Source organism: Adiantum capillus-veneris, chromosome 30 (assembly GCF_014529385.1).
Source record: "Adiantum capillus-veneris isolate H3 chromosome 30, ASM1452938v2, whole genome shotgun sequence".
Classification (NCBI taxonomy): domain Eukaryota; kingdom Viridiplantae; phylum Streptophyta; class Polypodiopsida; order Polypodiales; family Pteridaceae; genus Adiantum; species Adiantum capillus-veneris.
In genome coordinates, this window is record NC_140960.1 from 11,203,744 (window position 1) to 11,211,193 (window position 7,450).

Consider the following 7,450-nt stretch of genomic DNA (forward strand, 5'->3'; position numbering starts at 1 on the left):
CTTACCTTCACCAAAAATGACAAATGGCGGGTCGTCTTAAAACACCATTAACACCTCACATGAGCAAATAAACACACGAGGCAACCTAGAGCTAAAGCTGCTCATTGTGCCACATAGACACACTCAAAAACATCACACAAGACATGGACAGGATGCAAAGAGTGAGTGGAAGGAAACAAAGAATTTTCATTAGCAATGCTCACCCATACAAAGAGTAGTGAATGTGCAAGTGTAGGCATACTCTTCACCCTGTAAGCTCAATAGTTAATTAATTCTTAATAATTACAAACTTTTGGCTTTTATACCCAGGGTTAAAATTGGGTATTGGCTTGAAAGAGATGACTATTATAAAAATGTGGTGGACTAGGCTATATAGCCCCTTATTAAGTACAAAGCTTTCCGATAATATCAAAATTTGCCCCAGTTTATGAATTACAATGTCGGCTTCAGGCAAAAAATAATTAAATAGGCAAATGGATTTTGTTGACCAATGGATTTGGCGTGAGCTGGTCCTCTGCTTCAACATCTAGATACTTTACTCAGATTCACAAATTCGGGAAGCATATCCTTTATATTTTGATTAAATTTTCAAAAAAAACTTCAAAAATCTATGCCATCTCATGGAGAGACCCTCACGGGAAAAATAAGGTCAAACAGTAATTCTTTAAAGGTCTATAAATATCAAGATTTCTATTCATCCCCTTAAAATGAGACAATGGTTCATGAAACTCATAAATGTGAATACATCATCCCTCAGCAGTAGCAATTTGCTATTATCTCAATATCTCACCATTTATTTGTAATATTTACTTAGTATTGCATATTAAAGCTCGTTACTTCATAACCAAAACCAATTTCAAGTAAGTGTTAACAATAAAACATAAAAAGTTACTTTGCATCAGTAAGTATAGTATAACTTCATAGCCAAGGCCAATTTTTAACGAGTGTTTTGATGTTCTTGTTCATCCAATGTTTCTAGTCTCATTATGGTCAGATGTTTAGTCTACTATATGCAAGTTTCTATAAAGTGTTGTATTGTTTTCATGAAAATTAGTTTCTTCAAATGACATACCAAAACTAGACTATTATGAAGTAACATACTAATATTCTCCCATTTGGACAAAATCAAGTGACGTTTTTGTTTGTTATGCTATTTTTCATTTAGAAATAGAACCATTAGCACAACATCCAATGAAAGCAAGGTTAACAAAGCAATCTAACCAAATTTGGGTAGAGTCTCATTCGTATATAGGGCAAATGTTCAAAAAAAAAATCTCTGCCATCCCACAAAGAGACCCTCGACAAGAGGTATGAGGCTTCAATAACACAAACAACAAGTATTTCATGTATCAATCATTTGTTATACATTAAGAAAAACTGTTCCTAGTACCACTCATTATAGCAAAGACTAGAAAGTAACATTGTCCGGTTATCCACCTCAAAGCATCATTGTTATTCATCAATTTATGTGAAACAACTTTATCAAAACTAGGTCAGCTTTACACCAATAGAAAAATTTCCTACTTTACTTATTACGGAATAGGCATCAACCATTATCTAGCCAGAAATAACCAGTTTCTAATTAATGTTTGGATCCCATAGCATGCTTGCAACTTTTACCCCAAAAATAACCAGTATCTAATTAATGTTGAGGATCTCATAAGAACATGACAATCTTGAAACAAGACCGGTATTTATGTACGTTAATGTCTATGAATTATGATCTATAATTTATAAATCTTATTTTTTAAAGTAGGTGTGTTAGTTCTATAGCTTTGCAATAGGTGTGTATGCTAGTATGCTATCAATATCTTGCATCTTCTCAAGATTGAAAGGTCAACATCGGGGAGATACATAAATACTGTGTGAGAAAGAGAGAGTGTATATTGTATAATGAACATTACATAATCCTTCTTTTCCTCCACATGAAGGCAAGTGTCCCTGAATTTGTGTCTATGGGCAGGGGACACAAAGATCAGATGCTTGATATGTGTGTGTGTGTGTGTGTGTGTGTGTGTGTGTGTGAGAGAGAGAGAGAGAGAGAGAGAGAGAGAGAGAGAGAGAGAGAGAGAGAGAGAGAGAGAGAGAGAGAGAGAAAGAGGCTTATGTTCTGTACGAGAGTATTTCCATGAGAATTTCATTATGACAAGTCAAATGAAGGGTTTCCTAGATGCAAGAATCTTGAGTAATAGCCAGCAAGCAGAACTATCATAGTCTATGTGTTTCTGACATAAAGAGAGATAGAGAAATGATGCCTGAGTGCACGTGTGTGTGTGTGTGTGTGTGTGTGTGATCTACATATATTACCCACAAACGAACATTTACATGTACAAAGACCAAGGTACCCAAATAAAAACAAGGTTTTTCTACAAAGTAAACTTAGATAGCAAAATTTTGAACAAATGAATAACATTAGGTTGGTACAAGTCACCATCCTAAAAGGTAGAAATTCCTTAAAAAACTTCGAACCAGCAGCCAATCTTCCAAATAGTAAGTAACCAAAAAGCTAAACCAAAGAGAGTAGCCTCACCTGCACCCATAGAAACAACACAACATTCAGTTAGCATTGGCTTTGTATGCAGGTGATGCATGGGCATCCTAGTTGTTATCCATGTCACAAAGGTACAACTTTTTGGTGAAAGTAAACTATTATTGAAAGATAAATTTCAAGAGAGTTTGGTAGACAATTACACTAGCATAAACAAAACCTCAACAGCCTATTGATGAAAAGTTTCATGAGAACGGCCCAGGATTAACACTAGAAGTATTCCTGTGCTAAAGGTCTTTATGATTAATCTATTTATTCTTGCAAGTTCTATTAAGAAAGGCTCTTTTCCTAGTACATGCCATGTTTTTAGCTACAAATGAGGCCACATAATTTTCCCTAGCTGCTTTAAGCTTTACCAAGATTTGCGCCCTTTTGATAGGATCAACAATAGTACTCATCCGTACAGTGAGCTTATACTTTGGTACTTCCTGGTAACAATAGAAAAACCATTTCATGCATTATTAGTATCGAAACCTGCATATACACAATCATGTATTCAAAATAATCCAGATTGGTTATGCCTTTATAGTGAACATCACCAACAAGTATTATGCCGGATTTCAACAAAAGGTGGAGGAACTCATGATCCTCAACACTTAGAATCTATACACAATTATCATACAAGCTAAAGTAGGATATAATTTGCTGAGACAATTATGTAGCATCCTAACCTTAAGTCTAAAAGCATACACTCCTTCAGGCTGGTCCCTTTTTTTTTTTGTATGGATCCCTTTGACCTCTTGTAGTAATAGAAAACTTGAGGCAAAGCAACCCTCATTCAACTTAGAAATATGCAAGAACATATCCCTGTACCCATACCCATTAACCATGCATAAAACACAAGCAGATAATGTAGTAAACCAGGTAACTTTTGGGAGTCTTACTCCACGAAGAAATAGCCCCAGTAGTTGCTATAATACTCTTGTCGGAGATATCCTATGTCTTCATCAACGCTAGCTCAACTAGATTAGCCATCTCCTCACTAAAGTCAGCACCACCGGATGGACTTCTGTAATTTTTTCCAAAGAGGTTTTATTTGGAAATAAGTAAACCTACAGAGTCTTGCAAAGTTTAGGTAACCCTATCATACCAGCCATGCCTTTCCAAGGTTCTGAGATGTTACCGGTTAGCAAAGTTCCATTAGGTGTCCGTAAACCAAACATAAAAAAACATTTTTTGCTATAACTATACAGTCTTAGACAAGGGAAATTATCGTTGAGCCATGTTTGCATAAATAAGAAGGCACAACAACCCATGGTATTAGAATAATACAAGATCAGCAACCCTTCGGTAGCATAATGGCAAGAGGTGCATATTTAATAAAGTTAAGTGAGCCTTTTCCTTAAATCCAGGTCAAATCCCAGACAGAGAAAAGGGGTCATAGGTCAATCACATGCCAACCAAAGTGGGGTCCAAATAATGGCTTACAATAGCATACCAGTCCAAGGTATCCATTGGAAAGGAAACAACTCAGGAAAATCGAATCAAAACAGCTATGTACATGAAGCAAAGGAATCCAATCGTATATCCGTCATAAAAGATGCACAATATCAAATAACCCTTTGAAAAACCAGTGAAATGTTATTTCCAACAAGCCTAACTACATACCAAGCAATCAACCAACCAAGTCCCAATAAGCAACCATCAGCCAATATAGGCTCCAGCCCCTTCAAGTAGTTACAAACAACCATAATCTCTTTATCGAGAATAACATTACCAAAGCAGAGTCGCCCAACAACACCTCAGGCATACCCATGCCATAAGTCCACAGCCACATACATTTAGAGATGACATCCATGCTATCATTTATCATGCAAAAAGGTATTAGCACCAAGCTCTAATACCATGTAAAGAGTGTTGGAATTAGGGTTATAGGAATACACAAACAGTTTATAGATATAGAAGAAACTAAAGGCACACAACGAAAAATGTATTACTTGGTGTGCATATACAAGATAAGTTAGTCCTAGAGTTATGGAGGTATATACAAAGCACGGGGGAAAAAGTCCTAAATGAAAGAAAAAAGTGCTCCAAAGGTCCTAAGTGTATTCACACACATTACTACCATATACATGGTAACAAATCCCTCCTTGGAGTGATATGGTGAACAAGAGCTGGCACATACAATATAGGATAGTGACATGCCCTAGAGACATGACTGGTCCACAAAGGGAAACAACCACAAAGCTTTGCAAAAATCTTCAAAATTCTCATGGGGCAATGCCTTTGTGGATAGATTTGCAAGGTTTTCATGTGTTGGCACATAAGCTAAATTGACTTCTCCAATTAAAAGTCTCTCCCAAACATAATGATAATGCACCTCAATGTGCTTTGTGCAATCATGAAAGATTGGGTTCCTTGCAACTTCCAATGTGTTTTGATTGTTAGTGTAGATGAGTATGCAAGCTCCCAAATCATCCATAATATGTCTAAACCACACACTCTAAACCATAGCTATGAAAGCTACACTACCATGTACTCAACCTCATAACTTGAGGTGACCACAATAGGTTGCTTCTTGCTCAACCAAGATATGCATGAATTGCCAAGCATGAAACAAAAACCACTTGTGGACACGTGTGTCATAGCAATCAGCCAAACTCGAGCTAGAAAAAGAATGTAAACCTAGTGGCAATGATTTCCTCTTTGGGATAAAACAACCCAAGATGTACGATGCCACTCAAGTACCAAAAGATCCTCTTAATTGTCTTACACCTTGGGCTATGTGTAAATTTGCTCACTTATGAGAGTATAAACTAAATATCTGGCCTTATGATGTATACATAACTAAGGCAATCAATAGCTATTTGGTAGAGGGTAGCATTTGTAGGATCTCTAGCATCATGTAAACTTAACTTTAAACATGTTTCCATAGGAAAGGCAATTGGTTTGCAATCATCAAATCCAAATTTGCTTAGCAACATTTGTACATACTATGTTTGACATAATGTGCTAATCTCATCACACTGCTTCAATTGACTTCCCAAATAATGATGCAAAAGGCCCAAAGTGACATTTCAAAAGTTCTTTCTTGAAAAAAACTTACATACCAAGCACACGATAAGATTTTTTTAAACCATACTATGATATATTACATTTGGAGACTTTTGTTTCTTGTCCTTTCTTGACAAAACCATGAGATTGCATTACATACACTTTCCCAGATATGTCACCCTCCAAGAAAATAGTTTTAACATCTAAGTGATGTACGTCCCATCCAAAATAAGCTACCAATGAACAAATGAAACAAACAATAATCATACAACAAGTGGAAGTAAAATTTTCTTCATAATCGATGATTTTTTTGTTGAGCATACCCTTTTGTAACAACCCTTGTCTTGTAACGATCAATAATACCATCCAGCTTACTATTTCTTGCCAAGAGGCAAGTCACATAAAGACCTTCTTCACAAATGCATCGTATTCATCTTGCATATTCGTCATCCAATTTTTTTGAATTTTATGCTCATCAAACACAAAAGATTCCTCCTTATCACACATATTTAACACAGTCAATCATAGCAATATGATGCATAAAAAATATGATGAGAACTCGAACGAGTACGAGTAGACAAAGGTGCATCCAGTTTACTCTCACAAAAAGTATGCACTGGTCATTTTGGCATACCTCTAGCTTTCTCATTTTCTCATCAAGTACATCATTTACATCTACATTAGAAATAGACTGATATGTGATATCACTTCCAAGATCACATGGATATGCCGAAACTTGCTAAACGAAATGCTTGACAAGCACAAGATAGATACAAAGCAATATGATTATGCTAAATAGTTGCCTCATTTGGACTTACATCCCACTATTAAAAAGAGGCAACAATGTATCAAAAGTGTCTTGTGAGCTCTCACTTGTCTCTTTTATACATGAAAAAAAGGGTTAAACTACATCTTCCACAAAACAACATGTCAAGAAGTCAAGATACGTTTTGACTGTTGCAGACTATATAACATATAAACCTTGCTCTCAACACTATAACCAACAAAGATGCATCTGACAGCCTTATCATCCAATTTCTTGGGTTGTTGTTGTGGTACTAGAGTATAATCCAAGCAACAAAAGCACACAAGTGACTAATAGATGGCTTCTTATGATGCCATACCTCATATGGAGTAAAGCTTTAGTAGGACACTTGTTAAGTATGCAGGCACCACACATGACAACCTCTAGCCAAAAATCATAAGCTTGGCTTTTGACCATACATTATGCCATCTCCATAAGTAGCCTATTTTTCCTCTAAGAAACACCATTTTTTGGAGGTGTATAAGGCGTTGTACATTAGCGTTTTACCCCATGATCAAACCAAATTCTTTTGACATATACTCCCTCCCTTGATCAAAACGGTGGGTGCCCGCAGTACAACCCAAATACATTTCAGTCAACAAAAAAAAGGTGTTTAAAGTACATCAACAGTTTGGACTTAGCCTTAATGGAGTGATGGAATATCCCACTCCACTTTATTAGAATCCCACAAGCTGATACATACAACAACCTTAGTGGTGACCCCAAGGCTACAAGCAATCAACCCAATTCTGAAGGAGTGTCGGGAGCACCCTCCTTTCATCGAGGATTATGAGACCAAGTGGCAACCCCAATTCTATGAGCACCATCCTCTATACTACACACCATTGCCAAAAGATATAATAAAGACCAAGGGGTTACCCCAAGTTACATACAATCAACCCAATTGTTAGTAACTGAGGAGCACTTCCTACTCACCACTAACAATAAAGATTAGTCACAACTTAATTGATTTATATGCCACACCCTAATTTTACTTTGGTGGATGGTGAGATGTCTACACTTTTGGGTATGTCTACTCGAGTTCTACCAAATGGCAATCAAGTGTTTTCGAGCAAGTCCCATAGGATATGTTTTTTTATACT